Source organism: Lagopus muta, chromosome 1, assembly GCF_023343835.1.
Source record: "Lagopus muta isolate bLagMut1 chromosome 1, bLagMut1 primary, whole genome shotgun sequence".
NCBI lineage: Eukaryota > Metazoa > Chordata > Aves > Galliformes > Phasianidae > Lagopus > Lagopus muta.
This window is the reverse complement of record NC_064433.1, coordinates 56,669,253-56,692,105: the sequence shown is the minus strand read 5'-3', so window position 1 is coordinate 56,692,105 and position 22,853 is coordinate 56,669,253. Positions and strand designations below refer to the sequence as shown.

Here is a 22,853-nt window from a genome sequence, read left to right as displayed (position 1 = left end):
CAGCACTTTTTCCAAACAGCTTAATTATTTTTTTTTTTTTTTTTTTTTTTTTTTTTTAAAACCAAAGCTGACTCACCCTCAAATGCACAATAGTCTCTGACTCTCATTTAACACTTTGATTGCCATAGATCATTTTGGTCAGGAACTAACTTATCCATAGCCATACCATGTACTGCATATAAGGGCAAAGGTTGGAGAAAGCAGGGTGTACTTTAAGTATTTCTTCAGTTTGGGACTACTGAGAAATGCTCAGGATAAATCTGCAGAGAAAGGAAAATTGTTTCAGCTCCCGGAGACCTATTAAAAATTAGAGCAGAAATGATTTTTTTTTCATCAAGAGACAGATTTGCACTTTCATGTTCCTAGATTCATATGAAAAGGGGGCTCAGAACAAGAGATGTTTTGCTAGATGGATTTCTCTTTCTCATTTAGCTTCATCAAAACCCTCATGATAAAACTGAACAGCACCAATTCAGAAATGAAATAACAATCCAGAAATAATTTCCTGTTCGCCCTCAACTCACAGTAGGATTTATCACTTAGTACTACTAAAGTACCCAGGAAGTGGAGCTTTAAAAAGTGAGGCCCAAGTTGAGGTCTGATATAAACCACTACAATTTCATCACAGAAAGAGCTCTGGTCACCAGCAGTGCAGGTAGAGGCAGCATATCATACTGCCCTGAGCCCAGGAAGATTCCTGTGAGGTGGATCTAATTCAACAGCCTGCAACCATTTTCCAGAAGAATAGGAAAAGATGGTGGAGGGGAGTGTCAATCCTTTTGAAATTAATGCAGTGTGGGAGATTGCTTCCTTCTAGCCTTCACTGAAAGTTAGCCTCACCACCTAGCCTTGACCTTGCTGTGGAAACTGCTAATAAAGCCAAAGCAAGGTCTTCACCCACAGAAATTACTGTTTTCTGAACAACTGAAAGATTCTGACTTAGGAACTGAAAGTTGACTTTACGTGATGGAAGATGGAACAAGCTGGCCTTACGGCCTTGTTTTGGAAAGCACAGTGCACAGACTTCGAGGCACCCACATATGTTCCTGCAATAAAGGCAGCCTTCTCATGACTCTTGCCTATGTATCACCAGGTGGAAAAAACTCCCTTTGTTTAGTGTACTTCTTCTTTGCTCTGGCCAACACCAGGGATCAGACTGCACCCATATGTTGCCAAGCTCTGCCTACACCATCACCTCAGGACATGGGGTCTTTTCCCCAGGTAGCCTTCCCCAGGAGCAGAGAGCTCCATGACCACCGAGCACCAAGTCTAATGCTTCCACACCAATGACTGAAAAAAACTGTGCTAACCCATGCTCATGTTTCATGAGTCTTCTGAGTGCAGCCCTTGCTGAGTTTCTCACTCCTCTCAGAGACCCTCCTGTCACAAGGGGCACCTTCATCACCAAACCCAGTGGCTAGTAAGTAAGTGCAGCTCAGTTTTTCCACTCTATGAGGTAGCCAGAGGTCCAACTTATCATATGTTTGTCAGCTACCTCTGATCACCCATGAATCACATTCGCCTGCCTAGCCTGGAGGCATGTACCATGCACCTCATTGCCAGATACAGGCCGGTACACCTCTCACATTCCCAGCAGAGATATGGTCATGTTTTATGTACAGCAGCTATGGTTAATACATGAAAAAGATGCACATGAGACTATCCAACTCTACTTTTGTCCCAAGAACACCAACATGCTGCCTCCCTACCCCACAGCATTAAATCATAGAATTGCTTGAGTTGGAAGGGACCCTTAAAAGTCATCTAGTCCAACTCCCCAAGTAATGAACAGGGACATCCACAGATAGCTCAGAGTGCTCATAGCACCTCCAGACCTTGAGTGCCTCCAGGGACAAGGCACCCAACACCTCTCTGGGCAACCTATCCCAGTGCCTCACCACTCTGACTGTAAAAAAACTTCCTCCTTATATTTAATGTAAATCTCCTCCTTTTTAATTTGAAATCATTTTCCCTTGTCCAATCACTTCATTGGGGGGTATCTGCATAACGTATCTGCCAGGTGACAGCCCTGCCACCAGAGTAAACCATCACAGCCTGCTCTCACTGGGAGTTGACTAGGACTAGGCCCTGCACCTCTGGAGATGCAGGGAGCCTGTGGGGCTCCAGATGAGCATAGATGGGAAAAAAAAATAATATATATATATATAATATATATATATATGCCCATCTATGAAACCATGGCCATCACTCCAATTGACGAAAGTTAGATGCCAAGCAGTGAGTGTACTTCCTTAGTCTGGAGGAGCTGGTCAAGTTGTCAGTGCCTTCCTACCCTGGTGCAAGGAATTACTATTTGGATCTGGTAAGAAACTCAATCAAGTCACCTGTTTCCAAAGGGAACGACCCAAGTAAGAGCAGCAGAGGGCTTTAGCTCCAAACCAAAGCTCAAGCTGCCGCAGTTTGAGTTAGCACCAACCATCTGCCAATCTCTGGATTTTTAATTCTGCCTTTCTCTCCGCTTACTGCTCTAGGACTTCATTGCACAGAGCTCCTCAAAATGTCTGCACAGCTTAAGCAATGATGTTTCTACTTTCCAAAGCACATACATTATTGGGCAGGACAAGCCACAGTATTGCTCACTGCATTTGTAACCTACTCCTTCCAGAGCACTGCACAACAGTAGCTTAAGATGCTTGTGTATAATCAATGAATATTAAGATGTCATAATTATGAAATAAACAAGAGAGTTTGACAAAGCAGACTACGATAAAAAAAGGATAAATAGAAGGCTTACCCCTATCCTGGGCTCACTCACAAAACACCAGCAGAGATGATCTCCAGAAGAGATCCTTCCCCACTGGTAGCCAGCTCTTAAATAGGTCTTAAATTGCCTCCACCTGTGCTCCTCTGGCTGACTCATTGCTCACCTCAGGTGATCAATCAGAGGTTTGTGACTTAGCAGCTCCCATACAATTGGCAAGCTGATCCCTTTACATGGGAACACAAGCACTGACTGAGGTGAAAAGGAATATGTTGGGCAGAATGAAGGTCGAGGGCTTTGAGAGAGAGAACAGCTGAAATATTGTACCAGGAAGGCAGCAGGAAGTGAAGGAGCATCCAAACCTGCTCATGTGGCACCCACTGAAATTCCTTATAATCCTATAAAGATCCTCTGCCAGGCTAAAAGCCAGCAGGTTCTCCAAGCTCATCTGCATCCCAAACAAGTAGCCAAAAGAGCTATTTGTTATTTTAGCAAACTTTGGGAAAATTTATAGTTTAGCTTTTACTTCTGAATCATATTTCCCAAGGTAAGAGGCTAACAGCTTGCTCCCTGCCATCCCAGTGGTGCTGCAGGGATTCATTTATTTCTGTACTGTGTTTTGAAAACACCAGTAGAAGTCCCCAGTATCTGTTGTTTTTCCCAGAAAACGCCTTCAGAGAGAGGTTCGTGCTCCCAGCACAGCATCACGGGGACACCTGTCATGCCAGCGACTGTCTGCAAGCTTTGGTAATGGTATCCACACTTCGTAATAAGAGAAGCAAGAATAGCTGTGCTCATACACTCAACAGTAACCAAACAGCACTGTTTGTGTTCCTGTAAGAAAGCAACAGTAAGGGCCAGTGTCATGGCTAAGAGCAAAGATTGCCCAAAAAATCCCAGGAGCCCTACATTTCAGCTCTCACGCAGATAGAACCACATTTTCTCTTGTGACAGAGAGATGAGGGAGGCCAAGAGAGCTAAGCGAATGTCACAGGAGCAAACAACAAAACAAGAGCACCACATTAGACTCAAGTCCTCAGGCAGTTTCTTGCCATCAGTCCCATCCTGAGCACTACCCTCAGCTATGCACACCACTTTCTGCACCTTGCTATGTATTAGTAATTCTTATTAATGGCTCTTCTGCTAATGCATTGCTGACCAAGTGGCTCAGGTCAGAGCAGTAAACAGCAGGATGGAGAGTCAAGCCAAGCAGTTCCTGCCTGACTCCAAGAGAGTGAGTAAGAATGTCCAAGACTGCAAAGCAATCAGCACAGATATTAATGCCACAGAAGTAATTCAGCATCATCCAAAACTTTGCTTTACAAACTACAGGGAGGTAGGAGCAATAATAATTTTAAAAATAATCATCATAGTCATTAAGGTTGGAAAAAACCTCTAAGATCATCTACTCCATGGGTGTCCAACCTTTTGGCTTGCCTGGGCTGCATTAAATGAATAGAAAGTGTCTTGGGCTGCAGATACGTATGTTGTTCCAAAAGTAATGCCTCCTACTTATTTTATAGAGCAAATTCTCAGCTACAAAACCCAGTTTTTCTATGCAGCCAGCCACCACCATTAGCTGTGCAATTTTACCAGCGATAAACAAAGGCCTCCATGCCGCTCTCATCAAAATTTGCACCAGTGAAGATGACCCACTGTAACCACTGCTGAAATGCACCACCTGCCACCTCACTGTGCTCACATCCACTGTTTGGTCTACATAAATATTTGGAAAGCATTGGTGAATGTCAATGGGTGCCTTTTTTTCCGCATGGAAGAATTCAATGGCACATCTTTGCTTCACACGTACTTCAATGTCAGATGTCATTTTGTCAGGCAGCCCCTCTGCTGCCATCTGTCACACAGCAACAAATTCAACAGAATACTGGTGGGAAGGTTCACCCTCTACTGCCTACCACCAACATCCACATCTGATATTACAGGCCATCATAATAAAACAAGTGGCATTAGTTTTGAAGCATTCCTCACAAAATATACGATATCATTAATATATAAGTAATAAAACATTTTAATTTAAGATATCTTTCTTAAAACAATTTAAAAAAAGAGAGGAACAAAAACATAAAACTAGCGGGATATTTGACCTTGTTTTTGTAAACTAACACATCAGTCTGGTTCAATGACAGTGGTTGCAATTCTTAGTGGGGCCTCAAGGTGTTCATCTGAGATTTCTGATGAAATTTTACTCTTCCTATACTTCATCCTTGACAATAATTGTTCAAAATGTGTGTACTGCCAGAAAGCTATGACATGAATATGGTTTGATTGTGAAGTGAAGGATATTTTTCTCTGCTAAGACAGGGATTATGAAAGTCTAGTAAAGAGACATGATCAGATTTTTGAGTTGAATACCTGATTGCAACACTATATATTCTATTTAAAAATTTGCAGCTCATATATCAACTGAAAATGGACTTGCAAATGTAAATAGATCATATCTATTTCGGCAGTTTTGAAACCCCAAGCTGTGGGGTGCAGACTGGATGCCATCCAGAGGGACCTAGACAGGTTCAATCAGTGGACGCAGGAGAACCTCATGGGCTTCAACAAAACAAACCTGGGTCTGCACCTTGCCACTGATAGTGGCAACTCCCACTATCAGTACAGGCTGGGGGATGTGAGGTTGGAGCACAGCCCTGCTGAAAAGGACATGGAGGTACTGGTGGATGGCAAGCTGGGCATGAGCTGGCAATGTGCCCTCGCAGCCAACCATACCTTGGGCTGCATCAAAAGAAGTGTGGCCAGCAGGATGAGGGAGGTGATCCTGCCCCTCTACTTTGCACTGGCAAGACTTCATCTAGAGTGTTGCATCCAGATGTGCAGTCCTCAGTACAGGAGAGACATGGACCAGTTGGAGTGTGTCCAGAGGAGGGTCAGAAAAATGATCCAAGGGATGGAACGCCTCCCTGTGAGGACAGGCTGAGAGAACTGGGGCTGTTCAGCCTGGAGAAGAGAAGGCTCTGGGGAGACCCGAAAGCTGCCTTTCAATATCTAAAGGGGGATGTAAAAAAGAAGGAGACAGACCCCTTAGTGGGTCTGTTGTGATAGGAAAAGGGGAAATGGTTTCAAACTGAAAGAGGAAAGATTTACATTGGATACAAGGAAAAAGTCTTTTACAGTGAGAGTGATGTGGCACTGGAACAGGTTGCCCAGAGAGACAGTGGATGCCCCATCCCTGCAGACACTCAAGGTATGGGTGGATGAGGCTCTGAGCACCCTGATCTAGGTATGGGTGTCCCTGTTCATTGCAGGGGAGTTGAACTAGATGACCTTTAAGGGTCCCTCCCAACTCCAAGAATTCTGTGATTTTATTTTCAAATTCATTTATGAAAACAGAAAGCACAGCTGAGTATTCTTTGCTGTTTGGAGCCATGTGTTTTGCCAATGTATCAAAATGCATACAATTATTTGCCATCACTTGAGTCAGCACTGCACAGCACTACCCTCTGTGTGCCCTGCTTTCAGTCAACACACTGTTAATAGCACGCTGACAGTTTGGCTGTTGCTGAGCAATGGGCACCTGCCCAGAGCCACTTCACAGGAAACCATCACTACCTTTGTAGTGCAGATAGGGGGTGGGCTTCACTGTGAGCCACGCTGAGCCTCATGTGGCCTGTGGGCTGTGGTCTGGACACGCCTGATCTAGTTCAACCCTCTACCTACTTCCAGTATCGGGCACTAACCATGTCCCTCAGTATTACATCTACCCTTTCCTTGAACACCTCCAGGGATAGTGACCCTACCACCTCCCTGGACAGCCTGTTCCAGTGCAGCATCACTCTTTCTGAGAAAAAGTGTTTCCTAATATCCAACCCCAGTCTCCCCCGGTGCAACTTGAAGCCATTACCTTTGTCCTATCACTGTTACCTGGGAGAAAAGATCGACCCTCAGCTCACCACAACCTCCTTCGTGGTCATTACAGAGAGCTATGAGGTCTCTCCTGAGCTCCTCCAGACTGAACAATCTCAGTTCCCTCTGCTGCTCTCCATAAGACTTGTGAAAAGCCATCAAAATTTAAAGCATGCTCACCTAGCAAACAGTCAGGCTGCTCCAATATTCATTCATCTTTTAAATTCTGACATTAACCCTAGTTGAAAAAGTAGATTCCACTCTTAAAACTTAAACCAAAAAATAATTCATAGAAAGAAAAAAATGTGGATTCACCACCTGGAAAAGTGCATGCAAGACAGAAGATCTGCTGCTCATTCTAGCATCCCTCTGTATAAATGAGATTTTCTTTATAATGCAGCATCCTCAGAGACCTAGAAGCTTAAAGCAATATACTTTTGGATACACTACTATTCCTTCAGCGCACACTTAATGGATTTCTTCTAACCCATCTTTCTTTACTTGAAACAGTATCTTTTTGCATAAAAAGAGCAGATTCCACAGGAGATAGGAATTACTGAAAAGTTCATCTGCTCCAGCTGCTTATTCCTCAGTTAAATTCATAATCTTCTTTTTATGACACCATAATTGTTCCTATGGTAACCAATTACTACGTCACAAACAAGATTAGAATTTTAGATGGGGGAACAGAATTAGTTCCTACTTTATTTGTTTAGGTCCCTGGAGGCTGTCATGCCTGATCAAGTCATTGGCCCCTGAGTTCAAGAAGCCCCTTTTCAATATCACACCAATACCTGATGTTTTAAGGGAAAGCAAACAGAAAAACAAGCAGAAACGTGCCCAGTGAAGGATGGAAAGCACAGAGATAATCCCTTCACAGCCACAGCAGGTGATTCTCTTGCCCCCCTGAAGCAAGAAAACACTGGCAACTCTTGTGACATTGTGAGTATACTCAGCAGGCAGACTTGCTATGAATACAATTCATTTTCACATAAAAGACTAATCCTTCTTTGGATCCTGCTAAATATTTCCCTTCCATGATTTCCTGCAGCACTGAATTCCCTATTAAATACACACAAAACAGTTATGTATGGCAAGGAAAAAAAAAAAAGCCTCTGGGTTCACTTATTTCATCATATTTTCCTCTACTCAAACTAAATAACCACAGTCTATCATCTCCCTTCCTGCACAATAATCACAAATATGCTACAATGCCTGAAGTGATATACAGTACCCTTCCCTAGCCTATTTTTTTCTCATGTCACCTGCACATTTCCAGGCTCCCAACAAATGAAAGAAAGGAAAAAGAACAAAGAGGTTAAATACAAGCCTCCCAGGTATCATTCAGCAAATAATCAACATTTTGAGATGTGGCGTGTTCAAGATAAAGATGCTGTGCACAGGTTCAGTTTGCATCGCTCCGACGAGGTGGATGAGTTAAGGTACCAGTGAGAATTAAGCTAACAGCAAAGCTCATCAACACATGAGGACTGAGTGCTGCAATGAGTGCCAGAAGCTACACAGAGATGCCAGCCCACCCTCTAATAAGCGCTCTATTCACCAGACCATGGTATATCCAGGGCTGCCTTTGAACCATTAAGCAGCACTGCCATGAGCAACACATGCATTTTACTTTCCAGGTAATTTATTGTAGTTCACAGAAAACACGACAATGTGCCTAAATTCCACAGATAGGACAGGTATAAGGCAAGAGATTTACTCTGGATTTCTGGACTGAGACTGGAATACAGAACAACAGTCTTCCAGCTGCCCCTGCAGCTGGCAAAGGAAATCCTTCTAAAGACATGGTTCACAACAGGCAAAATGGCAACATCTCCATTTGGCTGTAGAGCTACTGCAGCAATTTTTAAAATTGCCAGCATCCACTAAAAGTCACCATCTCCACTTCAAATAAAGATTTCCCTCTTTCCCCCACCCCCACCTCCTCCCCACCTCAGAAAAACCTTCTAACTTTCACTGTGAAAAATATGTGGATTTGGTTTTGTTTTTGCAAATGGAGTTCCCACGTTTCGCATTTTCTGTTTGGAAATATTTGTCAAACATTAACAAGCGCACACACATCTATTCTTCATCTTATAGGAGGGGTCGACATCAGAACTACTACTTTTAGCTTCCTAAGCTAAACAGAGATGGGCTTTTCCAGAGGACAGTGAGGAGCCAGAGCCTGAATTAAGCTGGAAAAAATTGCCCTTTGGAGAAGACTCTCTTGCTTGCTAATGGCTGTTGAGGACACTGGAGGAAGGGAGCCCTCTTAGCCCGAAGTTATTCTTTAGGGATTGCTCATCTCCTTGTTATATTTACTTCTTCACACATATTAGGGCTCACATTTTTTTCCAGAGCCAGTAAGAAGTGACACCTAACATCAAATGCATACACGTGGGGACTGACTAATCACAGCAAAGCCATTAGAAGGAAATGCATTAGTCTTAATAGCAAGAACTGCACACTCGCACAATCTCTTCCCAGGAAAGTTCTTAAATCCCATGGGAGTTACATGTCGGGAACAGTGAAACCAGCACAAGCAGATGCTGTTATTTGACAGGCAAGCTAGCAATCCACTGCCCAGACATATTATAATAAACCCCGCATATAATCTCTGTTCCTCTTCATGCTGTGGTTATCAACACCTTTCAGTCTCAAACATAAGACGGCCATTGACCCTCCACAGGTAGCCATTACAAGGGATTGCTCCCTCCTCCTCTGCTGCCCCTATCAGCTGGATGGGATCTTCTCCTTTCTGAGAGACAAATCTGACAGCAACTCGGCTTGTATGAAACACTCACCCAAGCACACTGTGGCATATGCCCAGAACATGGTGGGAGACACCACCATCCAGCTGAGATCCACCACAGGGTACCCCTTGCTCATGGGGTAGATACTGATCTGACTGCTCCGTGGTCCAGAGTGAGAAAAGCAGAAACAGGAAGGAAAATAAAAAGTAGTGTTTCTTGACTGCAGAGGCTTTTCCACTCCTAAAAGTCAGAGATCACTTTAACTTTTGCTTATTCAGAGAACGAATTCCAATAAATGACCACTTGGATTTTAATATCACCTGGTACATGCTGTCAGTAGCTTGAGGCAGATGCAGAATATTCTTAGAAAAAAAAGGAAAGAACAAAAGCAAAGCAAACAAGCGAAAAACAACCCTAACCATACACCTTTTCTACCTTCGGCTTTCAAACACCCCTGGAGAATTACCTTTCTGTTTACCCATAAAGCAGCAGATGGCCATTCACTATCTGATATTAGCCTGTTGATATACTTTAACCATGACATCAAGCCGTTCTGCTAGCAGCCCAAGGACAACTCATCTTTCAGGTTCATTCAGTCTTAGGTCCTTCAGAAAAGACTAAGTATCATTCAGCTGATTAACACTAAATATGGTTATTGCAACACATTTCTAACACGGAAAATTAATTATGACCAAGCTGGTTTCACAGATGCTACCAGATAACTTTGGCTTGCCAAAACTCAGCATTTCTATTCTTCGGGAAATTCTGATGTTTCAAGTCAAAACAAAGTAAGATTTCTTTTGAATCAGAGTGAAAACAAAAAAAAACAAACCAAAAACACAAACCTGCATAAAGACATTCCAAGGAATTATAGTATCAACTATTCTGTATTTCAGTTAATAGGATTACAAGTTATGATGAATATTTGAATGTGTTGCTCATCTATTTTTTGAAAACAAAATTAGCATCCTCCCCAGAAGACTTCAGTTGGAAAACATAGTTATGTCAGCAGACTGAAAAAATGTTCCATGGGAAATACTTCAGCCATGGTTCTCCATTACAGAAGAACTGAATTACAAGTGACAATGCTGTGGTATTGCCTCATACCTGGTTTTCCTTCTCTCAATTTACAATGAGAGGTCACTTGATTTTAAGGAATAGTCACGTTTTTGCCCATTGTTGCTCCTCTTGAACAGATCTATCACTGAGATCTGTGAGGTCATCTTTGCATCTTTGTACACACATTGTGGCTCAGGACTGAGTCCTTCAGACCTACCTGCTCTCTTGCCTCATGGACGTGGTTGCATTCCTCTACCACTACAGTTGCACACCGACATGTACTATTATGCCTGTTGAAAGCATAATGATACCTGGAAAAGATTATTGGAGATGATCTCACTGTTTTGCATTTATCCCCCCATTATTTATGTTTTCACACATAATAGAAGCTGCTTTGTCTGCATGTGTAATCAATTCACCTCACTGTCTTACAACCTCGCTGCGAAAAGCTCTTAGAATTGATTCACAATAGGGCCAACATTTCCATCAAGCAAATATCAGTCTCGGCACCTGACAAATTGTGACACTGTTTTAAGAGTGACTGAATCAGAAACAAAGCTCCAGCAGGGTGCTGGGGCGGTAGGGGAGCCAGTGGGGAAGGGGGTACCCTGCACAACTGCTGTGTGGGGGGCAAGGGCGAGCGCCTGGGCATGGCTCAGCCCCGAGAACTGGGAGAGCCCCATGTTTTCTGTCTGTGATTCTGAGTGTGAGTGGGTGGGAAAGCTGATTTGCCAGGGAGCAGCCTTTTGAGAGAGCAAGCTGCTTCTCTCACTGGAGGGGAATTAACATCTCATTCTTTTTTCAGATCAGAGAAGGGAAAGCTGGGCTACAGTTCTCCATCCCAGCTTATTTCCTCCTTTTCTCTGTTTCATATCACTAATGGCCTCTTTCAAACTTGAAAATTTACTGTGTCAAAGCATTACATACTGCATTCTAAGCCATAGTTTGCACCCTCCTGACCCTTCTTTATCTCAATTGCTTGTGACCCACTGGAAACGTCTGTCTTTTGGTCAGCTGAAGGGCTGACTGAGGCTGAAATGATCAAAACTTCTTTTAATGAGCAAAAGGTACATGAGGCACAAGCAGATGGGAGAATCAGGAATAGCCTGAGTTTCCAGACCCAACTGAGAACCCACATTCACAGCTGCCAGGAGACCTTCAGGGGAGGGTCAGGTTGGATATGACAAAAAGGTTCTTCAGCAGAAGGTGGTCAGGCCCTGAACAGGCATCCCAGTTCAGTGGTCATGGCCCCAAGCTGACAGAGTTCCAGAAGCATCTGGACAATGCTCTCTGACATATATCTGATTTTGGGGTGGTCCTACGTGGAGTCAGGAGTTGGACTCAATGATCCTTGTGGGTCCCTTCCAACTTCAGATATTCTATGATTCTATCTTCAGCTACAGATTTCATTTAGGACATTGCACAGCTGCAAAGAGTAGCAAAATAAGGTCATTGGTGGCAGAAAGACAAGGCCATCTGGTATCTTGGCAGTTCATGTGTGAAAGAGAACAATCTTTGAATTTCAGGAAGCAAAAAGCATGAGTAATCTTAGGATAAAGGCCAAAGACAAAAAAAGAGTGAATTACCTTCTTTTTCTGCTAAGTCAGGAGAGAGGTGCAACCCGCGTGATGGAAGATTTCAGTGCTGCTCCCTGTGCTACCACTTTCCCTGAATAAACAAAGGCCTTTTATCAATTAGGGAGCTAGGAAGTAAGAACACAGCTCTTTCATAGACACGGGTCAACTCCCCTCTTCCTTCTGTCTCCCTCCCAAAATTAGTCATCCCATTTTCTGTTCCAGTGGAGAGACAGCAAGATCTGTGAAATGAGAGAAACCCCGCACAGGGGTTCAGCAGCTGAGCCTTACTCTTTCTCTGTATTTGCTTTATTTACTTGTTTTATCTGAATTCTGTACAAGACCAGGTACTAATACAAATGCTAAGCTCAAAGCCTTTTAGAAAAAAGAGAATTGGAAACGTAAGCAGAGAGCAGGCTGAAGACATTTTCACTGCCCTATGAGAGCTGAGGACAGAATTGCATTTGATTATTTCCCCTTCTGCACTTAAGGAGATGGGGAAAAGATGACCATATTGTCCAACCCAGGAATAAAAAGAGGCTTTTCTTAACAATTTCCTGTCATTTGATCTCTCACATTTTCACCAGACTTGAGGTGAACACTGGGAGATATGCATTAGTTGGTCTTGAATGTGCTGACTCTGGGAGAATCAGAGGAAATAAAAATATTTGTGTGTCACACTGAAGATTTCTTCTGGTTAACTGTAATAGTTTACCCCTGTACCTTTCCTAGATGAAAGAAAAGAGAAGCAGAGTGCATTATGTAGGAGGTTAGGGGTTGGACTACATGATCTCTAAAGGTCCCTTCCAACCCCGACAATTCTGTGATTCTTCTAAGACATGTTCATTAATGGGAGGGCTCTCTGCATCCATACTGCCCTGGAAAGCATTTCCCAGAGCACTTCCAGCTTGAATCTGCCTATACAATTGAGTGAGTGCATGCAATGCTTTTAAAGGCCATATTTGGTTTCTGTTGATGGTCATCACATTCCCAAGAAGGGCAAGACAGGGGTCTGCAAGAAACTTATTTTCTGGGAGAGATCAGAAGATGTTTTGCCACAGGGAAAACACATGCAAAGCTGTGCTACACCCAAAACCTCCAGCCCAAACTGCCAACAGCAATCCCTGCTAATGGCTAGCTTTCCTCCCTTTCAGCTGGATTAAGGTTTGATAGGTAAGGATATGTTATGGGACAGAACTACCACTGCTAGCTCACATGTCTGAATCCCATCTAGTTGGCTGTTTCTAAACATGGCAGACAAGCTTTGTGAAGGGGCATCTCGACTGCTATCATCATCTCAGTCCAATTTGTAATTGCCCCAGCATCACAGCCATCAGTCATCTCCCCTGCCATCCACTTAAAGAAGAGAGAACAAGAGCTGACAGCACAGAGACCAAATAACCCAGCACTCAATCATCTTGCTGCTTAACCAAGATCATAGTGTATTTGTAAAATGATGATATAGTCCACATCAGACTTAATGTAATGAAAAAAACATTTTTCCAACCTGAACAGCAAACAACGAATCAAGATTCACAAGGCCAAAAGAGCCCACCCAAGTATCAGAACACTACGCTGTATTCAAGGCACTATGAATTCTCTCCAGTATTTTTTCTCAACAAGGTCTGCTGAGCGCTTTTCAGCATTCCTTCAAATTCTAAAACATGAAGAGATGAAGAAGGCAAAAGATTCATCCTTCTTTTTGCTATAGATTTGCATTACAGTGACTCAGAAGTCCAACAACTGCCTCTACCTTTACATTCAATTGCACTTTAAAGACGTATGTAGCTACTTCACAACCACTACGACATACTCTTCCACACCAGAGCTTGAGAAATGCCAGTATTGCAAATGGAAAGGGAGAAAGAAAGCAGCTTATTATGAGAATCTTGACAGTAAGGCATCAAAGATGCAGCACCAGACTTTGAAGCTCACACCGGCCATGACAGATGGGGAAAAAACCTCTTGGAGCAAACTGAATAATTTAAGCCTAACCTTCTAGAACGTGAAATACAGTATTTCTGTCGCTGCATGTTCTTTGTTCATTGCACCATGCACCACGCAGATACATAAACCCACACAAAGCACCAGTGTATTGGCAGGAATTGGGAAAAAGGCAGAAACGTGCTGCAAGGAAGATAGGGCAGAAAAGGCAAGCTACAGAACGAGAAGAGAGAGGGAGCAGATCAGAAACACTGAAGAAATCCAAGAATTCTAATGCCAGAAAAGCGGTCAGGAATAACACTGATACAATGAGAAATGACGTGCTCCAAAGCAAAATATACTGCCTTGCAGAAGTGACACTTGTAACTGCTGGCTACCTGCAGAGGTAAAATGAAGAATGAAGAATAGCTTATGTTCCTCTCAGCTAATGGAAGGCCACCCGCAACCAAACATGCATGGGTAGTGCATCTAATTCCTTCTTCAATGTCGTTTTAAATCAGGCTGGGACTTGGAGCACACTGCAGAACCAGCAGCAAGGATCCTAAGAGTACAAGCAGCTGACAGCACACTGGTACTGGATATCCCTTAAGGCAATAGCATCAAAGGCACTTTTATTTCCTGCCTACATGGGTTTTTGACATGCAAGTTGTCTCAGTGTCTCAACTTACAAATAACCTCAGAACTCATAATGAAACTTTATTCAAATCTCTGGCATTTCACTTGTTCCACAGGAGAGTCCGTTGCCCTCCAGGGCATCATCTTGAAACCATAAATCAGGCTAACATCAGCAATTAATACCCAAGGACCTAGCCTAGTGTGCACCTAGGTATGGCATTTCATTGCCTTCAGAGAACCTGAAGGATGCAGTGCTCTGGTTGGAATGAAACTCAATGTGTTTTCACAACAAAAGGAGATACTCCTGGGATCATTCACTAATTGGATAAAAGCATAAGAACTCCCCATTACCATCCCTAGAGGAAACTCATTAGCAACCTAATGAAATAAAGTGATGACAGGAAGGTATTTTCTCATCATCTTTTAATGCTAACAGGCTTCAAAGCCATTTCGCTTCCTCACCCTCTCCTCTGATGCCCTGAAACCCCATGGCACCTCTCACAGAGCACAGACAGTCCCCTCTCCAGCATATTTCACAGCACCAGGGAGCGGTTTCAGAGCACAGAGGGATTCTAAGTTGTCCAGCTCATTGTCTTTGATGAATCTGTGTAATTGAACTTTAATCCCTGCCCCACTTGGAAAATGTTCCCCAGTGGGTCAACTTTCCTGATGAGTCATACAGCTTAGAAGGCATATCATCTGGCTATTAGGAGTTTTGCTGTTTATTTTTAAGAGAAGTCAAGCTCAGAAACATTTGGAATAAATTATGAATATAAGATGAGCAATACATAAGCACAGTATTTTTTTGCAAGTGTTTATATTAAATATGAGACTTTCTTTTTCTTCACTTGTAAAGTGTTGGGTCATACACCAAACACTTGTGTATTATAGATCTAAAGTACGTCTGGTTAGAGCTATGCATATTAAACACATAATTTAGTAATGGAGAGGGAAATACGAAGAATTTTTAATCCATCTGAAGACAGTAATATAAAGCAAAACAAGCTATTTGCCTACTTCTTTCCCTGCTAGACAAGCTAACATCTCTTCTCCAGCTGAAACACCTCCCTCCAAGTCCCAGAACAATCAGAAGTAGCTCACATCTCTCCACCAAGGGCTCTTGGATACTGCCAAACAACTTAAGCCATCAATCTTAAACATCTCTGCAATGAATCTACAGTCTAGCTGAGCCTACAGGGCACCGAGCAGCACAATTCTCTGATCCCAGTGAGTAAACTCATCGCTGATGGCTTATGTCTCTTCATTGACAGCCTGAGAAAGTAACATCCTGCATCTAGTCATGCCCCAGTGTTCATCCACAAAAGAACACAGAAGGGGCAGTGATGCAGAAAGTTAGTATATGCCTCAATTAGACACCTCCATTCTCCCTAAATACATAGCCATGTGTCTGCTACAATGGGGATTAGTGTTAGGAAGTATGTAGGGCCAGTGGTCTGGAAAACCTTCTAGAAGGAATTGGAAACCAGTACCCCTCAAAGTGCAGACAAACCAGATGATAGCAAGCAGTTTCCCATTAGGAATGGTAATTTTTGTAGGCAGCTAAGCTTTGTTAATCAGAAGAAGAGTCTGGAAGTGCTGTTCAGAGCCGCACTTGCTGTGAAGTCCAGAACTGAAAGGTGTGAGATCTCATTACCAAGCCTTTTTCTAGTGTCAGTATTCCAGACCATCAGGTTTCCTCAAAAAACAGTAAAGAGAGTACAGTGAAAGTATCACAGTCAGTCCTAGTGCAAATACTGGCCAAGCCCTGTACCCACATAGTCATTAGTGACCATTAGAACAAATGAATGCATCTTTCCCTTTATCCCCAAACCCTTATCTACCTTTCAGCTGAGCCATTTCATTAAGTTTGTTGGAGGCATAAAGAAATTCAAGACAAGCAGTTAGTGCCCTGTGGCACTACTTAGGCTACTGTAGTTCTTTGAGAATGAACAGTCCCACTTGCTCCATACACAAATAATTCAGAGGCAGAACTTGGGAATACAGTAGTTGCTAACAAGTTCAAATTACAGCATTAATGTACAGAATGTCCTCTGTTCCCCAAATTTTGGGTTTTCTTAAAAGCTGCTATTTTGCTTCTCTTCTCCCCTCCCCTTCTCCATTTAAACTAGGGGAGGCTTGCTCTTAGAGCTAGGGTTAACTGGCCCACAGACAGCACATGCCATCCTGAGTGAGTCAGTGAGTTGCTGTATCTTGCTTCACCTCATTTTCCTCTATCCATAAGGCTGTAATCCATAAGTGATCATGTCCACCTAAAAAAAGACAGCGTAGAACCTGACTATTTGTAAATACACATTGAAAAATGGAGACACAATACAATGGGCAAGCAACCCTTCTGCATCTGCAGCCCTTTATGAGGGTGGATAGTGATAGGACAAGGGGGAATGTCTTAAACTAAGACAGGAAGTTTAGGTTAGATATTAAGAGGAAGTTTTTCACACAGAGGGTGGTGACGCACTGGAACAGGTTGCCCAAGGAGGCTGTGGATGCCCCATCCTGGAGGCATTCAAGGCCAGGCTGGATGTGGCTCTGGGCAGCCTGGTCTGCTGGTTGGTGACCCTGCACAGAGGTTGAAACTAAATGGTCTTTGTGGTCCTTTTCACCCCAGGCCATTCTGTGATTCTATGACTCTGTTCCTATGTACTTCCACAGCTGACATGAAGGCACCTATGGACTCCGTAGATACTTATGTATATGCATACACAAAAGCTGCTCTCAATGCACTCTTACACTTTTTTTCATATACACAATTGAGTTCACGTGTCTTCTATTTACAAAGGGTAAATAAAAATTTGGACAAATAAAAATGGACTTCTTTTCTCTCTCCTCCCCATTTTATTCAATGGTGAGCTTCCTCATAGGATTTTCTCAAGCCAGCAGTGATCACAATGCTGCAAGCCTCCCTTAGCAGCTCTCTTCTTTCCCTACCCTCTCTCTTTTCCTTAATATCTGGAAAATCCTTCGGCTAATTGCCAATGTTACATGTCCCGGCTGCAAAGCAGTAGAGTACAAACAGCACTGCACATATGCAGCACCTCCCCAGTATCGTGGCCAAGCTGCCAACTTTGCCTAATAAACAACTGCCAAAAGCCTGGAGAAGCATCGAGCAAAGCATTTCATCAGCCCCGTGATCGACCCCAGTGAGAAGAACTGCCTACCTGCTCATTTATTCCAAAGGATTAGCTGGGACAACAGTGTCTTTCCACCTCATTGAACTTACGTGGCAACTGATTCAGCACTTATTACCTGATAACATTTTCCATCCGTAAGAGTCCCTCTCTGAGCAGCCATCTGAGCGTACAGGTCTGAGTCCACACAACAGCTTCATGCTGCACTCGTGGGGTTTCCCCCTTGCAAATCCTGTGTGCATTTATCCACTTCCGTGCACATGCATAAAGCCACTGCAGTGCAGCGATCAGCCATTAAGCGTCTTTTGCAAAGTACTGCTAACTTCATAAGGAAGGGGAGAACAGCAGAGGCAAAGAGACAATCCTTTTACTTCGTGTGGCCTAGAGACATTGATGGCCAGCCTTGAAGCTTTATCTCTAAGTCCATAGCAAATTCTAAATGTAAGCCATTTCTTCCTGTGGTATTAGTCTTGTTTCAGAGATATGCTAGTCTTTTCTGCATCTGTTACAACACAGAGCTTCCATTTCTTTCCTCAAAGCTTTGGGGTATGAAAGACAGCTTTACGAAGGCCCCTTCATGTACCTAGAAATGTGAAGTGATGTGCTTTGGGAGAAAGCGATAAAGCGGTGATGGATGTTTTGGGAGACAAAGTAAATTGAGTCATTGTTATGAGCGTGGGTGGTACCAACCCTGCACAGTAAATACCCGAAACTCTAACAAAGAAGGTGCAAGCAGATTTTGCAAGATTAGGCCAGAGAATGAAAATTATTTTCTTGACATCTGATAGAAGATAAAAAACTCATCCATCATCTTCATGGGGAACAACCTCACTAATTCATGGAAATAGGATGTATTAAGATTCAAAGAAACCCAAGTGTAAGAAATCAACACAATCAAAAGATCAACGAATTGTGTTGAATGTTTTCATTTTTACAAATGTCAGTCAGCTTTAATTATTTATAACGTTTCACAGCACACTAGTAAATGCTGTCATTTCATAAAGTAATTAAGTCTTAGTAATAGGAGACACCTCTACCATCCTGTCTCTGTTTAATATTTGCCGAGAAGTGATGTGAGCTCTACGATCATTATCATGTCTGTAAACAAATGAAGCAAAAAACAAGGATGTCACCGATCCTTAAGTTTCTATTTCTGTCCAAGGACTCATCTGAAGTCCCAAGTACTCACGTTCTCTGTCTTATCTAAGCACATCAGCAGTGAAGAAGTTGTTTAACTGATCTTCCCAGAATTTCTCTGCCACGACTTCTCTCCTTCAAATGCAGGAACAAAACCCACTCTAATTATCACTCCAAACCCTCGGTGCCAAAACAACCAACCATACACTGCTGATGGTGCAGGAGAGAGCAGAAGGGCTCTCGGCAGACCTACCCGCTGACCATGGGGGGAGATCACAGGGCTGGCCTCAAGCAGTTTTGCTTGGTCAGAAGCATTGGGCATGGCCACCCCCTCCAGTCCCTTCCATTACTCAAAGTGAAACTCGATGTCTCCAGCTCAGCAGAGCCACCACGAGCAAACAGAGCACACGGAATCCTAACAGCCTCTGGTTGGGGGGTTGAGCCATATACAGACAAGAGCCCTAACGCCTGCCACACTACATCAAGCGGGATTCCTCCGCTTGGTCAAAGTGAGATCACATTTCTCAAGATAAACTATTCCCCAGTGACAAACATTTGCCAAACGCTACTTGAGCTCTCACAAGAGGGCCATTAAAACTTTAAACTTACAACTTTGTTTTTATTTCCTATGCCACTAAGCAAGATTCCCTGGATTTCCAAATAATAATTATTAAGAAATTAAAAGCCATCTGCATTATTTATGGTTTGGGCTTGTTTTTCTTTAGCTTTTTGTTGCTCTTGTCTGTTTTTTAGATCTTTTACTATTTCTTCAAGCTTAAGCAATTAAAACAAGAAAATTATTTTTCAGATTAATTTTTTAGAGCTACAAACACCTACAGGAAACCTGTAGGATGGAGCTTTATAACCCACAGCTCTCTCTGTATTTTTTTTTCCCCCCGTAGTTTTCTGTAGTCTTTTATTGTGGAAATATTCTTACTGAGCTCCTTCTTGGTAAAAATCTGAATTCCTCGTTATTTCAAAAATTATTTTGAAGAAAGTTCAATTCATGCCTACTTTAGCTAACGCAGATGATGGTGCTCTTCACAGAACTTTGCAATGACAAAAACAATGAAAGAAAATTAGAAGGAAGAAAATACTACCTACTGCTTTTGCATCAAAACACCCAGGAAATATTCATCTGGGTCTAGAAACAGAGGAGATAAACAAGAGCCAGTCAGTGTGCAGAGAGTATTTCTCTTTGGCAGGGTGCACATTTGATTTACTTCCCCTCTCCCCCCACCCTCATTTACAATTCCCAGAGAGCTCGTGGGGTTTTCTTCTATGGAAATATTCAAACTTGTCTGGATGCCTACCTGTATGACCTATAGTAGGGTACCTGCTTAGGCAGGGGGTTGGATTTGATGATCCCTTGAAATCCCTTCTAACTCCTGCAATTCTGTGATTTCCCAATTTCTTTGCCATGACTTTAGGTATATCAGTTAATGAGAAGAACATGTTTTTCACCACGGTTCAGATATCTAAACAGAAAAGCCAAAGGGTCTTTAATACATTTAATTCCATATTCCTAGGGTAAAAAGGAACCCTCCAACGGCTGCTAATCTGCTGGCTTTCTGAAGTCAACATCCAACTCTCAAATAGGTCGGCCTCATCAAGCACACAAGGCTGAAGGGGGCAAGCACTTCTCTGAGCCTCCACTGTGCCACACAGGGAGCAGCCCTGTGAGATACCCTTCACTGCAAGCTGCACACTGGGACCACCCCCTCCTTCCCTGTCCAACTCCAATGCTGTGCATAAGGAGAGGTGGGTGCTCCAGCTGCAAACTGAGATCCACTTCAGTAACGCGTGTTGGCAACACACACCAACAGACACGTTTTAAAGCCATTAGCTCACGTGGAAACACAGATAAGTGGTGTATCCCCACTGTGAATGTATGTGTAATTACAGTGCATCAGTAGAAAGAAAACTGTGAACAAACATCTATTCTTGAAGGAGTAAAAGCTTTTGGCGTGCACTGAGAGCTTTGTGAGCGCTGGGTTCATGGTGGGTGCATATGGGTTGGGAGCACAGCAAATTAGTGGGGCTATGGGGCTCCACGTGCAGCACATCTGCAGTACATACAGCGAGCTTTCCCTCTAAATCAGGCAAAACTATGGCTTGACAAGAGCAACGTGCACACCTAATGTACACATTTACCACACCAATTCATTACATACTTAGCACAGCTGTTTCTGCATTGTACACCAGCAGTCAGGTCAGTGCCATACGCTGTTTTCTGACTTATGCTTTTGGTACACGAGATTTGTATGTGATAACTACATTATTAGTTAAACAGATTGACTTCACAATTTAAAACATCTGCACTTAATCAACAAAAATGGAAAAAAAAATTAGATAATACTTTAAGCCAAATTCAGGTAAATTATACTTGCATGATAGGCAGTGAATAACACAGAACTGTTAACAGTTTCTCCTCCACTGCTTTCCTTTTTCCTCTGGTAACAATACCTGGACCTCTCTTTCAGCCACCTAGTTCATTTCTTCAAGTGTCACCAACAGACTTTTTACATACATTTTCAGATATCTGTATTATTTCAAGCAAGTTCCAATTGTGTTTGACTGCTTGTGTAAATATAGATATATGGGTGTATGTTAATGTAATGCATCTACGCAGAGATTCCTAAATGAACTGCTGGAAAGCCACTGTGAAGCCTTGAATAACTTCTGCTTTACTAGTGGATGAGGGAGCCCAGTGCCAACATACATGCATTTTCCTGTGTGTAATACAGTCATTTACACTTACAAATGTATTTCAAAACCATAATTTGCAGAAATAATGGCAGCAATTTAATTTAAGGAGGCTGTGGGATGTGTAGCATGGGGAGCTCAGTGGAGGTCCTGTGTGAAAGTCTTCCATTCTTCCATCTACTCCGATAATTCTCCTTAAGGAAAAATGAGAGCATATATTACTTACGGAAAATCAGCTCACAAATAAAAATAGTGTGAAAACCCAGGGATGTAAAGAAAATCTACTTTCCTGCACATGGCCTAAGTCAAAAGAATGAGCAATAAGCATCAGGAGATGCTCAGGAAAAGACTTTCATGTGTAAAGGTTTGGGAATTGTTGTAAACCTGCCTAGCTGTAGGAGAGGTGAGGCAAGAGGAAGAAGAGAAATCCAATATCCCCTCCTATTCACATTTATTTCACATTTATTTGAAACCTTTACAACATCTTGCTTTGAATACCTCCAGAGGAGACTCCACAACCCCTTCCTCAAGTGGGGAAGACGCCAAAACTGCTGAAATAAAAGTGAAAACGTATGTTTGAGTAGAAGCACCTGCAAACCGTAACGCAAACCCCCAGCCTTCTCTACCAAGAGCAAACCCATTAGCAAAACTGCCCCCATCAACAACAACATCAGAAGCCCACCTGCAGAGCCCGCCTCTACCTGCAACAGAGGCAGGTTCAGCTAAATGGCATACACCTGAAAAACCACCGGGGTAGAGATTCAGAAGCACCAAGAAGTTATTGCTGTAATGCCCTTAATGTGCCCGGTGAGTTTTCCTTTTCTCATCGCTCACCTTATAGAGTCTTGCATGAATCATCCCAAACTTCACACTCGCCAGTGAGAGCATCAGTCTTATGTGGAAGTCTCTCCACACATACGGAAGGATTATATAAAACTTCAGCTATGAAGAGTGCTTAATTACTTCACTTTTAAGCCCTACCACATGCAGAGACTCAAACCATTATGAATCTATCTGAGATGTAAGCTGACAGCGTGAACGCATCAAAAAAGTATCTGTGTGTTGGGGGAGATTTTCTGCTTACCTACCTACAGCTAGAAGAGACTAAAGAAAGAGCAAAGGCAAAATAAATAACGTCTGAGTGTTCTGTCCCCTGGGTTAAGAGAGCACATCCCCGGCCCACACTGGGGAATGCAGCCAGAATGAGGAGAGAGCCCAGAACTTCACTGCATGAAGCTGCTCAGACAGCAGTTGTTGCCCGCAGCTACTATCAGATCCCAGGTGGGAACAGAGGAGCCCCGTTAGCTACCCGTTCATTCAGGTGCAT

The 22,853-nt window shown here is 42.9% G+C and overlaps 1 protein-coding gene across 5 annotated transcripts in view; it reads right to left on the bottom strand.

Moving 5' to 3' along the window:
* Window positions 1-22,853, bottom strand: part of DGKI (diacylglycerol kinase iota) — a 216,543-nt gene that overhangs the window by 193,056 nt on the left and 634 nt on the right. The window contains exon 1 of one of the 5 annotated variants that reach the window (XM_048930948.1): window positions 2,756-2,793. The exons of the other annotated variants lie outside the window; for them this stretch is intronic. The gene's annotated coding sequence lies outside the window, so the exon portion shown is untranslated. Of the gene's footprint in view, window positions 1-2,755; window positions 2,794-22,853 lie in introns of those variants that run through there. 5 annotated transcript variants of the gene reach the window in all.